Raw genomic sequence first — 17,826 nt, 5'->3', positions numbered from 1 at the left:
AAACAGGGGGCGATTCCCGCCTGGTTTCCTCCTCTTCCCTGTTAGAGTGTTGATTCCAGGTCGGGGGCCTCGTCGTCGGTCAGCGTCGAGACTTTAGAGGCAATTGATTCTAATGCACATTCCAAAATTTTCACGGTCGCTATCGTCCATTTAGTTTTCTCCCCTGACATCAGCCTATTCCACCATGTTGTATCTGCATCTTCTAGTGTTCTAGAAAGATCTGTAGATAGGGTAGACAGGTATGTGGCTCTTGTATTACTTAACTCTGGGCAATATAACAGCAGATGTTTTATCGATTCAATCTCGTTTATTTGTTTGCAGAGTCGGCAGGACTTCTCGTTCGTTTGTCTTCTGATCGCCTGGATTTCCCGGGTTGGTAGGATATTGAAACATGCCCTCATGAACATTTTTCTTAGTTGCTTATTTGGAAGTTTGCTGCAGTATCTCATTGGTTCTTTTAACTTATTGAAGTTAGGAGGCAGATCTTTAGTCAGTTTGTTCTTCTGCGCTTTTTCCAACGTTTCTATCCAGTCTTGGTCTTCCAATTTTGACTTCACTCTTGTAGGGTTATTTATAAGGTCCTCTTCATTGCAGGCAATATCAGTGAGCTTTTATCTCAGATTGTTTGTCCAATTGTTTAAAGTAGCCAGGCTATGGTTTGCTATTTCGTCGGCCACTATCTTGTAAATAGGCAAGCTGTCCTTGATGAGAGTGTTTCTCCAGAGTTGCATTGCATTTAATTCCACCGTGGCTTCTAGAGAGAGTAGGCCTAAGTCTCTTCTGATAAGTTCCATTGCGGTCGCATTTGGCAGACCCAGGACCGTTTTCCAGATGTAACTCTCAAGTTTCCGCCATATGTTCTTAGGAATGTTCAGGGTCGCTCCCATGACATATGTCAAGGTTGACACCACCTTCCCTTTATAGAACTCAATCGTCGGGACCAGGGAGAACTTGCCATATTTTCGGTCTAACATTTTCATTTGGACCGCAAGATATTCTGTTTTTCCCCACAGGATCTGCTGCGTTGTATCTTCTTTTGCCTAATTATCGATGTGGACTCCTAAGTATTTGAAGCTTTGGACCACTTCAATTTCTACGTTGTCCAATGCCCACTTGTAGCCTGCAGATGTTTTCTTAGCCTTTTATCCAAATATCAATATTTTTGTTTTAGCTTTGTTTATTTTGAGGTTGTTTTGCTCCGTATATTGTGCCAAATTGGCGAGTTGTCGTTGTAAGCCGATTTGGGTTTGATCTAACAATATTAGATCGTCTGCCTATAGTAGACGTGGTATATTGGTCTTACCCAGCTTTGGAGGAAAAGCTCTTACTGCTTTGTCCGAGTCTTTAAGGTCCCCTAGAAAAGCAATAAACAATGCCGGGGCCAGAGGGCACCCTTGTTTTACTCCATGTTCCACCAGTATCTCTTGCGACAGCAGGCCTTGATTGTTTAGGCGCACTCTTAGCTTGGTGTTGGTATATAACGCCTTCAACGGTCCAGTATTTCCCTAGGGCAGTTCCATTTTTCCAAATTGTTCCACAGTCTCCGTCTGTCCACTCTGTCGAACGCCTAAGACAGATCCACAAAAGCCATGAACACAGTCGGGGCTCCTTGCTTGACCTTGGCTTTTATCAAATTTAAAATGAGGATGTTTACTGTAGTGCTTCCGTTCTTTAGGAACCCCATTTGAAACGGGTCATTTGCCAGTGATGAACTGGCCCAGCTACAAAGTGGGTCAGAAGGAGGGTGGCAAAAGTTTTGCCTATTATATCGAGTAGTGCAATTGGTCTATAATTACTCGGTTCTTCTCGATTAGCTCGTTTGAAGATTGGCACCACCACCGCGTTTACCCAAGACGGCGGGAGCGTTCTTGTCAGTCTACACTGTTCAAAGATGGTACTGATTAGGACTGCCCAGATCTCCGGGTTTTGTTTTAAGTCGATGTTACTTAATCCATCTGGTCCTGGGTCCCTGGATTTCTTTAAATTTCTTATGACGTTTTCTATGTCGACCTTTGATGTAATGTCGATCCAAGCAGTTTGCCCTGAGTTCCTGCTTCTTGGAAGATGTGATGGTTGTGCCTTGAAGAGATTTTCAAAAAAGTTCACCCAGGCCACTTCACTCACCGCGTTTACTATTTGGTTTTCCGCCTTCTTGTCAGATTTGTTAATGAGCGCCCAGAAGTCTCCAGTTTTTTTTGTGTTTAAAGCGCGCAGCATTTCCTCTGCATCTTTCTGGTACATCGCGTGCCTGTGACCACGTATCCAGTTTTTATATTTTGCACTTTCTTGTTTCAATGCGTTCCATGCTGTTGGCGAGTTCTCTTTTATGGTTTGTCTCTTAAGTTTTCTCAGGGTTCTCTTCCTTTCTATGACCTCTTTGTCATGTATATGTTTATTTGGCTTTTGCTTTTGGTTTTTACCCTGCGATTTCGTCCTGTACTACAATAAGAAAGGAACATAGTCCGAAGTTTTGTTCTTTTCTCCTCGTAGGGTGGCCTTCATTTTGTACTTTTCAGTTATGCATTCGAAGTTAGTTGCAGTAAGACGAATGCGGGTATGTTGGCTGTTTGCTTCAATGGAGTTGCTGTATCTCTCGTGATCCGGCCTTCTTGCTTGCCATTCTATGGCCACAAGATTATGGTCACTTTCTTTCGTTTTGGCCACTGAGTGGTCTTGAATACTTGCCACTAGACTGTTAGAGACAAATAAGTAGTCAATATTGGCTTTGGATGCGCCTCTTTCCCATGTGTGATTCCTTACCATCCATGCTTTCAGTGCAGCGACATTATGAAGATTTCTCACTTTCATAAGCCTCATCCTTGAATTTCCTCTGTCTTCTGCTGGGGATTTCAGCTTCTTACATTGTGTTATTACCTTATCCGTCCTGCAATTTGCGTTTAGATCTCTGCGGATTATTATATGCGCCGTAGGGTGATCCACCATGATGTCATCAATTGTTTTGCTACTAAATTGCAAAAATCTGCTGTCGTGGTTCTTTCTGGGTTCCAATATGCCGTTATTAGTGCGATTTTTGCTTTTTCCATTCCCTTTCCTCCAAGTTCTTCCTGCGCCCATGTCGCAAGGATTGCCAGTACCCCGTACGATTCGACTATGGTTTTTACTCGGGATATTCCGACCCCCGACTTTATGGCTATCAATAGCCCTGAGGATGGTCGTCCAAACAGGCCCTTTGAAGCTGGCGAGAATGTAATATCAAAGCCGTCTAGGGCCGGTTTTTTCGGTTAGCCAATGCTCCTGCAGGCATAGGATATCGAATGCCCCTAGATCCTGATTCTCTGGGTTTGTCAGGTGCCGGTGGCCCCTCGTGTTCCAGGAGGCCATGGAAAGAAAATCTCGCTTTATGGTCCCTTTCCTGGCTTCTTCCTTATTTTTTGGAGGCAGTGTATCTTTTGTCCCACCTCCTGGTGATTGCTATTTCTCGGTGTGTAGATTTAACGTTGCTTTTAGCCAGTTCCATGGACCTTTTGATGTTCTGTTTACTTGCGTCCCTCCCCTTGTTGTTTCTTGATCATTTTCTTTTCTGCCCTCTCGATACGGCACTTCTCTCTTTGTTTGGGGTGTCTGTGTCTTACTGGGCGATTCTTCTCTCCGGCGCTCCCTTCTGTCACGTGACTGTCCCCCCTTCTCCGTGTGCTTTTCCTTGCGATCTTCAGTTCCTTTAATATCTCTGCCTCTGTGTCTCTCATTCCTTGGTTCCCGCGTTTCCCACTCCTGGTGGCGACTGCTTTCATATCCTGTGCGGTACATCAGAAACTGTCTCTTTCTGTTATATAAGTCTCTCGTGCGGGATATCTAATGCACTTTATTTTCACAATTTTTCTTTATGGATAGCTCTTTCTGGTCTGTTTTGTTTAGTTCTAGTTCAGCCAGGGTATAACCTGCTTGCAGTAGGTCCTTATATGCTTCATCCGTGACCTCTTTTACAGCCTTACTTTTGATATGTAGATACGTTTTGGCCTTTTGGTCCCTATGGTATGGTTCTATTAATACAAAGTCGTCAGTCTTTAGATGTTGTAGACAGTGGATTCTACTTATTATCTGCAGTACTGTTTTTCTATTCAGCACTATGCATTTGGATTTACAGGACGTTTGCTCTAGTTTGAAGACTCTTAACTCCTTTTGGGGGTTAAGTTGGATCTTGGAGTGCTCTGTCTGTGTTTTGCTAGGATTTTCTCTGTTCTCCTTCTCGTCTCTTCTCCTTGCGATTTCTTCCTGCTGTTGCTGTTGTTGTTGTTTCACTGGGGTTGCACCCCGCTCGCAGTGTTTCTGGTTTTGTGGAGAGTCTTTCTCCTCAAGAGATGCTGGTGCAGTTTTTCCTGTCATCTTTTTGCCTCTTGTTTCTTTTCCCCTCGCCGGCTCCCATGGCTATTCTTCCGTCAGTCCATCTGCGCCTCTAGCGTTTTGTTCTCTTACTTCTGTGTCGCTGTAGATTGACAGGTTCACCAGGGCGCTTGTCCTCAAAAATTCCTCCGTCGTTTTGGGCGATGTTACTGTCCTTTGTTGGCTTTTCGCCCTGGGTTTGCTCCTGCAAGGTGGAGTAGTGGGGCTTTTTGTTAAATTAAAAGTTTCCACTTCCTTCGTTGTGATTGAGGTCTCGTTTTTCTTTGTATTCCTCGCCCCTTTGTTTGTGTCGTTTGCCAGCCGTAAACACAGTTTTTGCTTTTGTTTAGTCACTACTGGTGTGGTTTTTGCTTCCACCTTGGGGCTCTGGTTTTGTTGCGCAGATCGCTCACTTGTGTTTGTCGTTTTATGCTTAGTGAAAATTGGTTCCAATTCTCCACGCTCCTCCTGAGGAGTTGTCTGGGCGGCTCTATCCATAGTCTCTTTTACCGGCTGTTTCTCTCTTGTGACTTCTTTCCATTCTGCCTCTAGGGTGGCCCATTTTCCCACCCAATTTGTTTCCTGCTTTCTTGCCTTTGTCTCTATGGCCGTGATGTATCCCTCTAAGAAATCCATCTTAGTTAGAATTTTGCCTAGAATCGTTGTATTGTCTTTTGTTGAGTCTCCGATGGTTTCATATAATTTGCAAAATGGAGCAAGCGCGATTGTGAGCGCTGCCATAATTGTGGTCATATCTTGTTTTTTGTTTGGTGATGCTCTTTGATGGTCAGGTGCAATTTCACTGTATCTTCTGTGCTTTCCTGGTGTATTTTGGCCATCCCTGCTGGGGCAAAGGTTGAATTGTTGTGCTGAGATTGCTCCCAACGGTCGCCCACTTGTGCCTTCTACTGATTCAGAACTATTGAACAAAGGTCTGAAGGGATTAAAGTTTGGTGTTAATCCTTCCTTATCTGTTTTTTTTCTGTTTTTCTCCTCTTTCTATCATCTGCAGGTGGGCTTTTGTCCAAGATTGATTGCTCATTTGTGTTTTCCCATCTGAGTCTCGGCCATAGGTTTTCCTTTGCTCCAAGTTCATTCCAATCCCCCCCTTCTTATCAGCTCTTAAGTTACTTCTTTCTCGGACGTCGGGCTCATGTAGCACCCTCTGTTCAATTCTGGGCGCCTCGGGTGATTGGAGCTGTTTTTCGTATGCCTTCACCGATTTGGGCTGAGCAGTCCCCTCTTGTTGCAATTGTGGCTGGAGGCGGACTTCACTTGTTTCATCATTTATAACTGAAATCTCCTAACTAAACCTCTGCGATCGTTTTTCTGCCGATTTTCCCCTCCTCAAGATCGGACTTGCCGCTTGAGGGCATACCCCTGATACCGAGATACCTTCAGTGTTGCTAGAGTTCGGGCATGGGCAGCTTCCTCTAGTCTCTGTTGGGGGTCACCCTATAATTCGTCTCTTTTTGGGGAGATCATTGCGTCTTCATCTCTTTTGTTTAGGCCTCCCCTTGGAGTGCGTCTTACTCTATCGTCACCCGCTTGGTTTATCAAGCCGCTGGGCTCTGCGTTTTGTTTAGTATGTTTTTGGCTCTTGGAGTCTCTTTCTTTAGGGGTTAAGTGAATTCGTGTGGGTAATTCCACGAGGTTGGATTCATACGCTTCGCTTTCTACTGGAAGTGTCCCTCGCGTATCTCCTGTTGATAGCCCTCTCTCCTCATGTGTCATTATTGCTTCGGACTCCGTGTCTGTTTTTCTTGTGTTAATTTCCGGGAACGAGCCCTCGATTACCTCTAAAATATCAGCATCGGATATTTCATCGTCCGGGTCTAATTTTCATTTTTTCTGGTGGGTTTTAAAGAAGTTGAATACTGCATTAGCTAGTATGGGTTTCTGGGTCGTTCCCGTGCTCGCCCCCGGTTTTTTGACGCCCACACCTTTTAGTTTTTTTGCTTCTTTAGTACTTGAATTGGTCTCATTTTGCTTCGGCTTTCCTTCGTCTTGATGGTTTAGGGTTGAGGTGCCTCTTTGAGTTGTTTGATTTCCGCTTTTTTTCTTAATATATTGTCGTATTATTGCGATTGCCTTGTTGATCTTTTTTGGGCCATCGGGCGTTTCATCTCTCGAGTGGAGCAGATCCACCCATTCCCCTGGCTCTAAATCCTTTTCCACAGTGATGCTCTCAGAGAAGACGTTGTTTGAGGCCATGCTCAGGTTACTTTAGCCAGTCTTCCTCCATCCCGGCGCCCGCTGCTCTATTTTTGATTGCCTGGGATCTACTGCTCCCAACATTGTCTTTGAGTTTGAGTTCCATTTCTCGTTTTCTAATGCGGGCGTGCTAGTGTGGATTAATGCCTTGATCATCGACAGCGGTTTAACTGCCGGACCTGACTGCCCCCCTGCGGGTGTCCCCTTAGTTCCAGGGCTTTCTATTGTTCTTTTAATATCTATGCTTGGGGGTCTGGTTGGATTCGGGTCGGTTCTCCTTTAACTCTTGTGGTGCCGATCTTTCCGCTTGTCCTTCTTTTAATGGTGCCTCGATAGGTGTTGCTTGCACCTCCATCGCGTCTACTCCATTATTTCTCGATTGGATATTTTCTCCATGGTTCATTTCTTTGTAGACTTCCATGACCCCCCCAGCTTTGTTGGTACACATGACCAGAGCAAGGTCCAGGTCCGTCCACACTCCGGCAGGCTGAGCTGGAAGACCTCTCGCCCAAGCGGCGCTCTGGTCTTGTGTTATCTCCACCTCATCTGAGTGGTTCTGTCCGGGTACTACCTCAGACTCCTGCGGGGGGGTCATGTCTATTTCGCCCGTGTCTTTGGTCAGGTGTTGCTTTCCCCTGCCCTCCCCCCCTATACTGTGTCCAGGGGGTGGAGATGGGGCATTGTCTAACGTAAACTTAGTCTTTACGGATTGGATCTCAAGGTTCTTACCTCTTTTCCGCGGGGATCTTTTCTCTCGTTCGCTGTAAGAAGCTGACTTGACATTGCTCCACAGCACTCTTGTTGTGGGCGATGTTTCGGACGGGTCCACCCATTCTGCGTGCATCTCTGGCTCAGGCTCATTTCTCCCCGCTTTCGGTGGCGGCAGCCCTGCAGCCTGCATGACTGCAGGCCTGCCAAACTTTGCGAGCTTCGATGAGGCAGAATTAGATTCTTTAATGCGCTCCTCCAGCCCCAAACAGTCGCACAACAGTCCCTGGTCTTCACCCCTAACGGGCTTAACGCCGCGAGGGTGGAAGGGTCGGCGCTATAAGGAGGTGGCGGGTCACGTGATGAGTCACGTGTGTTGGTCGGGCCACGCCTCCTCCAGGAAGCGCCCAAGCACCGACAGAGCCCCTTCACGGCTCGTATGAAAAAAGAGCTGGAGAGCAGGTGGGTAAAGCGCTGATTCAGGGTCCTATGTTGTGTGCAGTCAAGCTGCACCCTTGCGGGTCATTATATCCATCTCCATTGCAGTCACCCTATCTTCTTTATCACTGATTCTGCTTTCCGCCTGAGTTATACACCCGCTCTACTTCTCGGGTTTGCTGTGGAAACAGCTGATATTGGCAGATAGGTCATCCAGTTTAGAATTCACAGAGGCAAATCAATACTGCATGGCCTCTACAATAGGATCCACTTGTTGTCCTGCCAGTGCTCCACCCCCCAGCAGTGTTTTTATTTGACCCCCTGCTGATGATTGATGTAGACCAGTAGCATGTGGAGACATCAATGAGGGCAGAGATGAGGACCAGAGATAGGGTTGATCCAGCTACGGGACATAGCCCACAGTCCACAACTCCACCAGATCCCTTAACGGAGTAGGCAGCCACCTCCTTTCTCTTCCACACTCACCCACATATATGGACTAGAACCTCATCACCACGCCCTCCCTTTTACTAGGAGGGTCTCTGTCTCTGCAGGGCTGGGAAGCACCACCCAGCTTACTGCGGCACTGCAGCAGCTACTTGCTGGCTTTCCCCCTGTCTTGTGGCCCTCCATCTTCTTGGGAAGCAGCATGGCCTGGATGTCAGGCCAAACCCCGCCCTGGAAAATGGTGTCTTTTCCCAGCAGCCTGTTGAGCTCTTCATTGTTGCCAATGGCAAGCTTTAAGTGTCTCGGGATGATGCAGGTCTTCTTGTTGTTCCGAGCAGCATTGCAGACCAGCTGGAGGATCTCAGCAGTTAGATTCTCGAGCACAGAATCCTGTTCAATGCAGCAGCTCCTCTTCTGCAGCAGCTGGTGCACACAGCCTGCTAGGCCTCCAGGGTTCCAGTGCACAACTCGCACAGTCGAGGATCGTGCACTGCCCTCATTGCCAGATCACAACCCTGGGAGAGACACAAGCAGGGCCAAGGAGGCAGGGGATAGCACAGCAACAGGTCCAGAGCCCAAGGGGCAGAAGCATCAGATGTGCCCAGCAACATGACCCGCTAAAACACATCCTGCCGAGGCCGTGAACAGCATGCCACGGCACAACTCTCCTCTTTCAGCTGGAGTGAGAGTAGAATATTCTGCCTGTCACCTCTTCCGGATCAGGGGAGCCCCCATAGAGGCTGCCAAAGTATATGTCCATACCCTGTGCTCAGGCTTCAAAGAAGGATTTATTACAAGTGCCGGAGCTCAACCTTCATACAGCCATTTTGTTTGGCACTCAGCAGTGCCCCCCAAGAATGTCATCTCTTCTAATGCCATGATGACTTCAAAAATCGGGCTATTGCGTGAGGTGATTCGTGAGAAGGTCCCTTCCTTGGGGCAATCTCTGCAGGAAGAGATGGTTACCTCAAGGGACCCCGGCAAACAGGAAATGTCTCACTTGAGTGTACTTCTGAATCTGCAGATGGACTCCTCAAGGGGGTGACACCGGCAGGCGATGTCCTTCTAGAGGGGCACTCTCAACTTGCAGATGGAGGCCTCAAAGGACAGCATGCATACTGACATGTTGGCCACTCCCAAAGTGGATCATCAGGGCCTACTTGCCATTGGCACACTCATGCATGCATCCCTCTCAAGAGTGGCCATGTCCAATGAGGACCAGGTTTTGGCCATGTGTGGTCAGAGTGCCCCATCAGTGTATCCTCTACAGGATGGGGCATCACATTGCAAGAGATGCCATTACCCATATCCCCACACACCCATCTCCTGTTGCCACCCCTCTTCTTCATGCCCCCAAATGACTACAAGGATGGGGAGTGTGGACTTTTTTTCTTTTTTAATAGCCCAGGAAGGACTTTTTTGTAGTTCAGCTGACTTTGCCACAGAGCTCTATGGGCAGTTGGTCGACTGCCTATGCTACTCTGCAAGTAATAGATCTGGTAGATTGTACATACTGACATGTTTAGTGAAGACAACTGACGTGGGTATTTTGCAAGGAACTGGCTTCCACATTCAGGTACACGTAATGTTGAACCATGATGTGTATGATATGTGTATTCAGTCTGCAGACTCCTTGAGCTATTGGTAATTAAATCCCCACTTTCATTTCAGATCACTTTGCACAGCCCAAACCCACACATCCTGCGAATACACCCAGGTCCCTCTCTTTCACTCCAAGTCCCCTCTGATGGACACTGGCCCTCCTAATGCAAATGCGGATGCACAGTGTTAGGTGGAGGTGGTGAGGGATTCACAACACACCAGCAATACCATGAAGTTAGGCTGTGCACTGTCATGCACAAGCTGACCTAGTCATTCAAATGGTTGCCTGACATGGCACGAGTAGGCTTGTGCATGAAAGTGCCAAACTGGTGATATATGGGTGATTGGCATTGTCACCAAAGATGGGAGTTCTCCTACATCATGGAATGGATTGTGGACTTTTGTTGCACCTCTGCTGCATGCTGGTTGTAGTTAGCCACCTCAAGGTGTTTATGCACATGAGTTTCTGGTGAAGGGACATGTACTGACTTATTTGTTGAGTGCCATAACATTTGCACTCCTGTCCTGTAAGACTGGCATGCCATATCCTGCCATGGTTGGGGTCAAGTAGCCACTCCATCATGCATGAGCATGCAGCACACCAGAATCTCAGATTCCACATAAGGGGACGATTCACCGAATTGCAGCACAATTAGTGTGTTTGACATGTTTGCATGTTGATGATGATTGAAGTATGCTGTGCATATCTGGGGAAATGCTGAGTTGCTATGTGTGATGTAGCTGTTGTGTCGCTTCTAGTGATAACTTAGTTGATATCAATGGGTGTGAGAACTTACATCACTTTGATGTATTTGGGTATTTAGTGTGTGTCAACATTTCTCCCTGGAAGCTACGGAGAACATCATGATGATAGGGAGATGGACATGTTTAGGATTGCTGAGACATACATGAGGTGTGAGGTTGGACGGGAGGGGTTGACTGGTGTATGCCCATCATGGGATGCACTGCCAATCAGGGAAGATTACAGGAGGGAGCTGCTCACACTGTGGCAGTTAGGGTGGTGAGTGGAAGGTGCATTGATTCTGGTGTGATGGATTACCTTTACCCTGGAGGGGAGACTCAATTGCAGTTGCAAAACTTTGACCGTGACTCTGCAGTGTGCAGTTTGGGGTACAAGTGTATTTGGACAAAGGCTGCAAAGGCTTATCTGCTGGTTTTTTCATTCATGTTCCAGCAGAGAAGTAGTATACTAATATTCTCACTTATGGTGTGTGATGGGCCTACTGAGATACAATATATGCAGTTGATCCATCTTTCTGATTGCAGGCTGACTGCCTTGTAGAAGAAGCTGCTAGATTTGGAAACGTATACAGACTTGCAATGGGTGACAGTGCAGGGCCATGAGGGTGATGTCACAAGGCCCCATTTGCTGGGTCCATTGATGGTCTGTGCATCTAGGTGGGGCACACATTTCAGGGGAAAGAGGTTAAGTAACTGAAGGCTTCAAAAACAAAGGGAAGAAAATAAGAACAGAGGGGAATTCTGCAAGTGGGTTGTCTATTTGCGAGAAGGCATGCAGTTCTGTGTTTTGTGCCAAATAGAAGATAACACAATCCAACGCTGGGTCCTGAGTTACATTTGAAGAAAAAACAGTGATTTTACCTTTCTTTGAATACATGAAGAAAGTTAGTTTAAACATGACATGTCCAGAAGTGAAAGAAAAATAGAGATTTGAATTATATCTACTTTAGGACAACGTGTGCACATTGAAAAAATATGCATATATTGTAGTGCGAGTTTACGTTCCAAAAGACACATCATTCCTTTGCCATGAAGCAGGCTAAGCTCTTCCAAGGAAAGATAATTGCTGACAAGGGTGAAAGAGTGAAGAGCCCTTGCAGGAAGCAGAGCAGCTTGCATTCCTAGTGGAGAAAAATAAAACAAGAGACGAGCAAAGGATTAGTTAAGTAGCTACATTTTCAGAGCAGTTGCAGTTTAGCTATGCATGAGCCATGAAGAACATGATATTATGACGTTTTTAAATGTTGTATGAGATCCCAGCAAAAGATAGTTAAGGTATTATGCATATACTTCTAGCCTAAATGCATTGTTTAGGTTTTAATTTTAGGCTGTTTTTTTTTTTTTTTACCAGTGACATCATTTTATAGACACCAGCAAAACTATGGGAAGATTAGAGAAATTATCTGTGTGTCTGTGAATTAAGGAGAAGCTTTGTGGTGTTAAAAGCTCAGAAAAAAATTAGTTTGATAGATGAAAACGATATGTATAAGTAGACATTGGATTCTTAAATAAGGTAGGAGGTGATTAGTGGATATATATATATATATATATATATATATTTATATATGAAACTTTTTGACTTGCTGAACACATGTAAAGATAAGGGACTACTAGAGAATGATATGTACAAGTACTTACATCCGAAATTTCCGGTGATGCCGACCATCTACTTTTTGCCAAAAGTACACAAGAATATGAGGAAGCCCCCTGGGCGCCCTATTGTGACACTCTCTGGGGCACTATATGAGAACACCTCAAAATTTGTAGATGAGACTTTGGTGTCCTTTGTGACGACACTCCCTTCTTATTTGAGAGACACTAAAGATTTTCTGAATAAAATTGATGGCATCAGCTGGGAACCTACGTACTTGCTTACCATCCTAGATGTGGTTTCCTTATATACCTCCATAAGACACGATGATGGGTTACGGGCCTGTGAATATTTTCTTCATACCAGGTCAATGAACTTTTTATCACACAGTGGCATGATACTGAACATGATTCACCTTTGCCTGACCAGTAACTGTTTTATATTTGATAAGGAGTTTTATGTACAGCTTCAGGGTACAGCCATGGGGACAACATCTGCTCCACCATACGTCAATTTATTAATGGGTTGGTGGGAGAAGTCTGTTGCATGGGGCCCAGAATACAACAGTTATACATCTAAAATAGTACTCTGGCTGCGGTATATAGACGATTTATTCATTATCTGGGATGGAACAAGCTCAGAGCGGTTGGATTTTGTTAAAAAACTTAACACCAATGAATTAAATCTTCAGTTCACAGAGAGCCACAACAAGACTGCTATCGTGTCTCTAGATGTTCTTGTTAAAGTTGCTCATGAAGAACTTGTGACAGAACTTTATAGGATTCCGACAAGTTCAAATATACCTCTACACGCTAAAAGCAACCACCCTACTTCCCTGGAATGGTCTATACCATATGGCAAATTTATCCGCATGAGAAGGAACTGTTCTAAGTTGGAGACCTTTGATGCAGAATGTGGGTATATGGCCCAGAAATTTAAACAGCAAGGTTACCCAAAGAAGATACTTGAACAAGCTTACCATAAAGCTAGGGACCAAGATTGCTCCTCATTAGTAACAACTAAAGTGGTGCCATTATCACAGGAATGTCAGAGTGAGACACGTCTCATACTTACCTATGGCACAAATTAACAGAATATACGCCAAATTATGCGTAAACACTGGCATGTTCTGCAACTGGATGAACACTTAGGGGCGATTTTGGGAGACAAGATGAATATTACATTCAGACGTTCTGCCTCACTTAAAGATAATCTTGTCTCTAGCTTCATGAACGCTTCCTCGCTTCCAAGAGGCTCTACTTGGCTTCACACATCAAATACAGACTTCCAAAAGTGTAGGAAATGTAAGGCCTGTCAGTTTGCCAAAGATGTCTCTAGCTATGACCACCCCATCTTGGCTAAAAGTGTTCCCATCGCATCGCAAATCACCTGTGACACTGAGTACGTGGTTTATGTGCTCGCGTGCCCTTGTGGTAAGTGGTATGTTAGGAGTACCATAGGAAGGCTCAAGCTGCGGATGTTGCAACATATTTGAGCTATTAAAAATGTTGATGTAACATACCCCATGGTCTTACATTTTAAAGAAGTACATGATGGAAAGCTGGATGGCTTTATATATTTTGGCATTCATATTATAGCCAAACACCCAAGGGGTGGGAACAGAGAATTGGCTCTGAGACAATTGGAAACCAAATGCATTCTTGATCTTGATACGAAGAAACCAAGAGGTCACAATTTAGATGAAGAACTCTATACCTTCTTAGGGTCTTAATTATAAACTTTTTTCTAAAATAATGCCATCTAGAGTTATAATGTTGTTCTTCCCTCTTGAAAATGCATACGAGATTCAGTTTCCTTCCTGTGCTCATCCCTTTATTTTCATTTTCCTTTCCCTCCCCTTCTTCTTTCCAACCTCAGCCATTATAAGAGCGCTTTCCTGTTAATTGCACTTCATTTACTATACCTGAGATTACATGGATACTCCTCTTGATAAACAAACATAGAAATAGTTTGAGATTATGGAGTTGACTGAGGACTTCTAATTAGATTTACAAAGTCTGGTGTAAGATATTTTTAGATGGCATTTGGAGATGATATTTCTATATGGTATTTTTATATGATCTTTTTTGCATCTCTCCCACTGATTCTTTTCAGCTCTCTCTATCCTCTTAGCTTTATTTCTACCGCTTCTTATTACACTTCCCTAATTCTATACCCCAGTGGTCACTAGGTTTCCCCTCAGGGTCTGTGGAAATGTTTGAGCTCGCACTGTTGATGCAAAGGGGGAACCTTTATGATTCAGTATATAGATTATTCTATAGGACTCATCAGAGTGTGATATTATTGCCCTACCCCTGGCATAACAGAGGAAATACTTCTGTTTTTAGAATTGTGATGTATTGTTTTTCATCAAAAAATCTTTTTTAACTTCTAATTTTGTTTCATGAAAGTGTGCCAAGGTTACATGTACAATAGGATATCTTTTATTCTGTCTCTTTGCCGTCATTCCTCTTCTTTTCCTGTCCTTGTATATATTCCTTCCGAATCCATAATTAGGATTTTTGTATTTTAGACTCATAAGTATCAAATGTTGTGTAATAATGCTGTTCTCTGTTATGTGGCTTTTGTGAATTATTTTTAGAGACTGGACTTTAGGTGCACTATGGATATCAGCACCTATTATTTGCTATTTTGCACAAGTCAAATGTTTACAGGCACTATGCACTTTATAGCTAGGTATGCACTTTGCACTTTATAGCAAAAAGACACTGAGCACTTTATAGGCTAAGATTAGTCTACTCAGAGTTATGTATCCGGGATGTTGCTGCTTTGCAATTTTGCACTAGGTAGTCAACTCAGTTTTAACGTCCAGCCTAATATCATAGGATATATTTAATATATGAATGCCAGAAACAGCTTTTGTTCACCTTCTGACGACAATTTAACACAGCATTTGGGTCTGTGCCAACATAACAACTACCGCAATAGATTTCAAATGCGGATGTTCGAGTAGCAAATATATAAAAGCTACTGGAGGTTTGAACAACTTTTTTTCGGAAGGCTCAGGGCAGAATTGCACGGCGTTTGAATATGCAGATATCTTGATGGCTGCTACAATAGTCACGGTAGCGATGAGACAAAAATGGCATGCATTTCGAGTTTAAATACGCTCAAAGTATGGTTGTCTTTTCAAAATGAATTCAATGCACTATGCGTACATTATTCTTGAGGTAATAACACCGACAACACGGGAGCTTACTAATTATTCTAATTTTCATTTCACTCTTAAACATGTGTAAAGAATAATTGTAAATATCGCTTAATAATGTGACTTGCACACAAAGAGGTACCTTTAATGTGCATAAATGTTGCAGCAACAACAAAGTTTTTTAAACATGTAAAGATGTCTGCCTTTGAACTGCAGCAAAAGCACTGTGTTATGAATGTATGCACTCAGTCCGACATGGATATCATAGAGACTAAATATCCTATTTAAAGTCACCTTGTTTATGTTTTCACTTTGAACGTGATCAATCGGTCTGTGTACCGTGAAACGCGTCGTTTCTGGTTTCTTTCCTTGCCATGCTGACATAGGAAATAAAGCACTGTCAGTCTGGTAAAACTTTGGATTGTGTTTTGACTCTGTGCAGAGAGTCACTATTGGCTTTCTCTGCTGTTCTTGGGAGTGCATTCCGCTGGCCTGCTTTTCCCGGTTCCATTGTGGATCTGGGGATTTGGTTTTCGTTTTTGAATATATATATATATATAATATAGGTAAATTAAACATACTTTGTGAAGAATAAGGAAGAAAAAAACTGTTACGATTGAAGAAAAAATGATGATGAAACGCTTTTTTAAAAGGTGTGATCTAAGACAGAAACAATAAAAATTCATGAATATGTGATCAAAATGAATAGGTATGGGTAGGGCTAGAGATGGTATATGTATATATATATTAGTGAAAAAAACTTTGTTAAAGGGACGTTATGGTTAAGTTGCGCTACTAAAAACCTATGAAATTCAGTGAAAAAACTTTGTTAAAGGGACGTTATGGTTCCAAGTAAAACCGAAAAACCCGTGAAATTCGCCAGTTATGGTAAGCTAAGCAACCATAACTCGCGCCACCACCGTGCACTGCTAAGACTAACGCCCAGGACATAAAAGATGACATCACAAATGTCATTGATGACATCACTGATGACATCACATGTGTATGTACCTCTCATGAAATATGTGTAGAAGGGATTCTTATTATGTTGCGAAAAAAGTGTCAAGAATCATTGCAAGAAATATACCCTAATAAGTGCATTGAACAATGCATTGATATAAATAGCATCCTATTATGGGGTTCTATCTAGTATACTAAGCTACTCATACAGAAACATAACATTGTGTGTAGCATACAAGATGAAGGTATGATATTCGTAATGTTAATATGTTGAATAATGAAATGATAATTGTTTTCTTAATAGATTTTTGTGTACTGTGAAATATGTAATAAGTAGCTAATAAAACCCATGTATTACATAATTGCATTACTATAGACAAAACACAAAGACACAAGAACACATACCAATATGGGTATATACAGGGAAAGTGAAGTTAGCAAATAAAGGACAAGTAGTAGCAGAAACAATTCATAACTTAACTGATTAGTTTCATGCAAATAAATGATTGTATACAAATATGACCATATATAGGGAAAGTACAGCCATAAAAAAAAACAACAGAACTATCAGAAAGTGCTCATAAGTCTAGTGAGTATCTTTATGCACAAAAAGGATTGCTGTCTTTCAAGCTTGTGTTTTCCCATATGTATATGTTTCATATGATGTGACTGTACTCTAAGGGAATTAGTGTAAGAACCTACTAGAAGGATATGTCTACAAATAAAATAAAATTCTTAGTTTCTGACTGTTACTAAAGAAAACCATGTGGCCTAGATATGTCAGCAAAAGAAAAAATAGTGAGCCAGACATGTGATGTCATCAGTGATGTCATCAATGACATTTGTGATGTCATCTTTGATGTCCTGGGTGTTAGTCTTAGCAGTGCACGGTGGTGGCGCGAGTTATGGTTGCTTAGCTTACCATAAATGGCGAATTTCAAGGGTTTTTCGGTTTTACTTGGAACCATAACGTCCCTTTAACAAAGTTTTTTCACTGAATTTCATAGGTTTTTAGTAGCGCAACTTAACCATAACGTCCCTTTAACAAAGTTTTTTCACAGAATTTCATACGGTTTTAGTAGTGCAACTTAACCATAACGTCCCTTTAACAAAGTTTTTTTCACTGAATTTCATAGGTTTTTAGTAATACTGTACACGTCTTCAAGATTTCTACTTGCAGCTCCATGCATATCCATATGCATGAACACAAACTTCAGGTATGCATATTTTCTGTATAGTAGATGAACACATTTTCAAACAGACTTTTACCTTGTAAAATCTGTAAAATCAATTTACTGTACTTTTTTCAATTTCCTAAAATCAACTATCACTTATAAACCTTTATACTCTTTACTTTCTTTATACACACACACTCAAATCATGTTAAACTAACATTTTTTAAATGAAATATATAGACTACATATATTCAAACAAAATTGCATGTAAACACAATCTATGTTTAAACCTTTATAAAAATACTTATACAATTTCATATTTTTTGTTTTTATTTATTTATTTACTTAATTACTTTAAATTAGACATGACATTGAGGCGCTATTATTTTTTTTTTGCTACAGTTAGTCATTCAATACAA

The sequence above is a fragment of the Ambystoma mexicanum genome, chromosome 9 (genome assembly GCF_040938575.1).
Source record: "Ambystoma mexicanum isolate Mex_15411 chromosome 9, UKY_AmexF1_1, whole genome shotgun sequence".
In the NCBI taxonomy this organism is placed as follows: domain Eukaryota; kingdom Metazoa; phylum Chordata; class Amphibia; order Caudata; family Ambystomatidae; genus Ambystoma; species Ambystoma mexicanum.
This window is presented reverse-complemented; position numbering follows the sequence as displayed.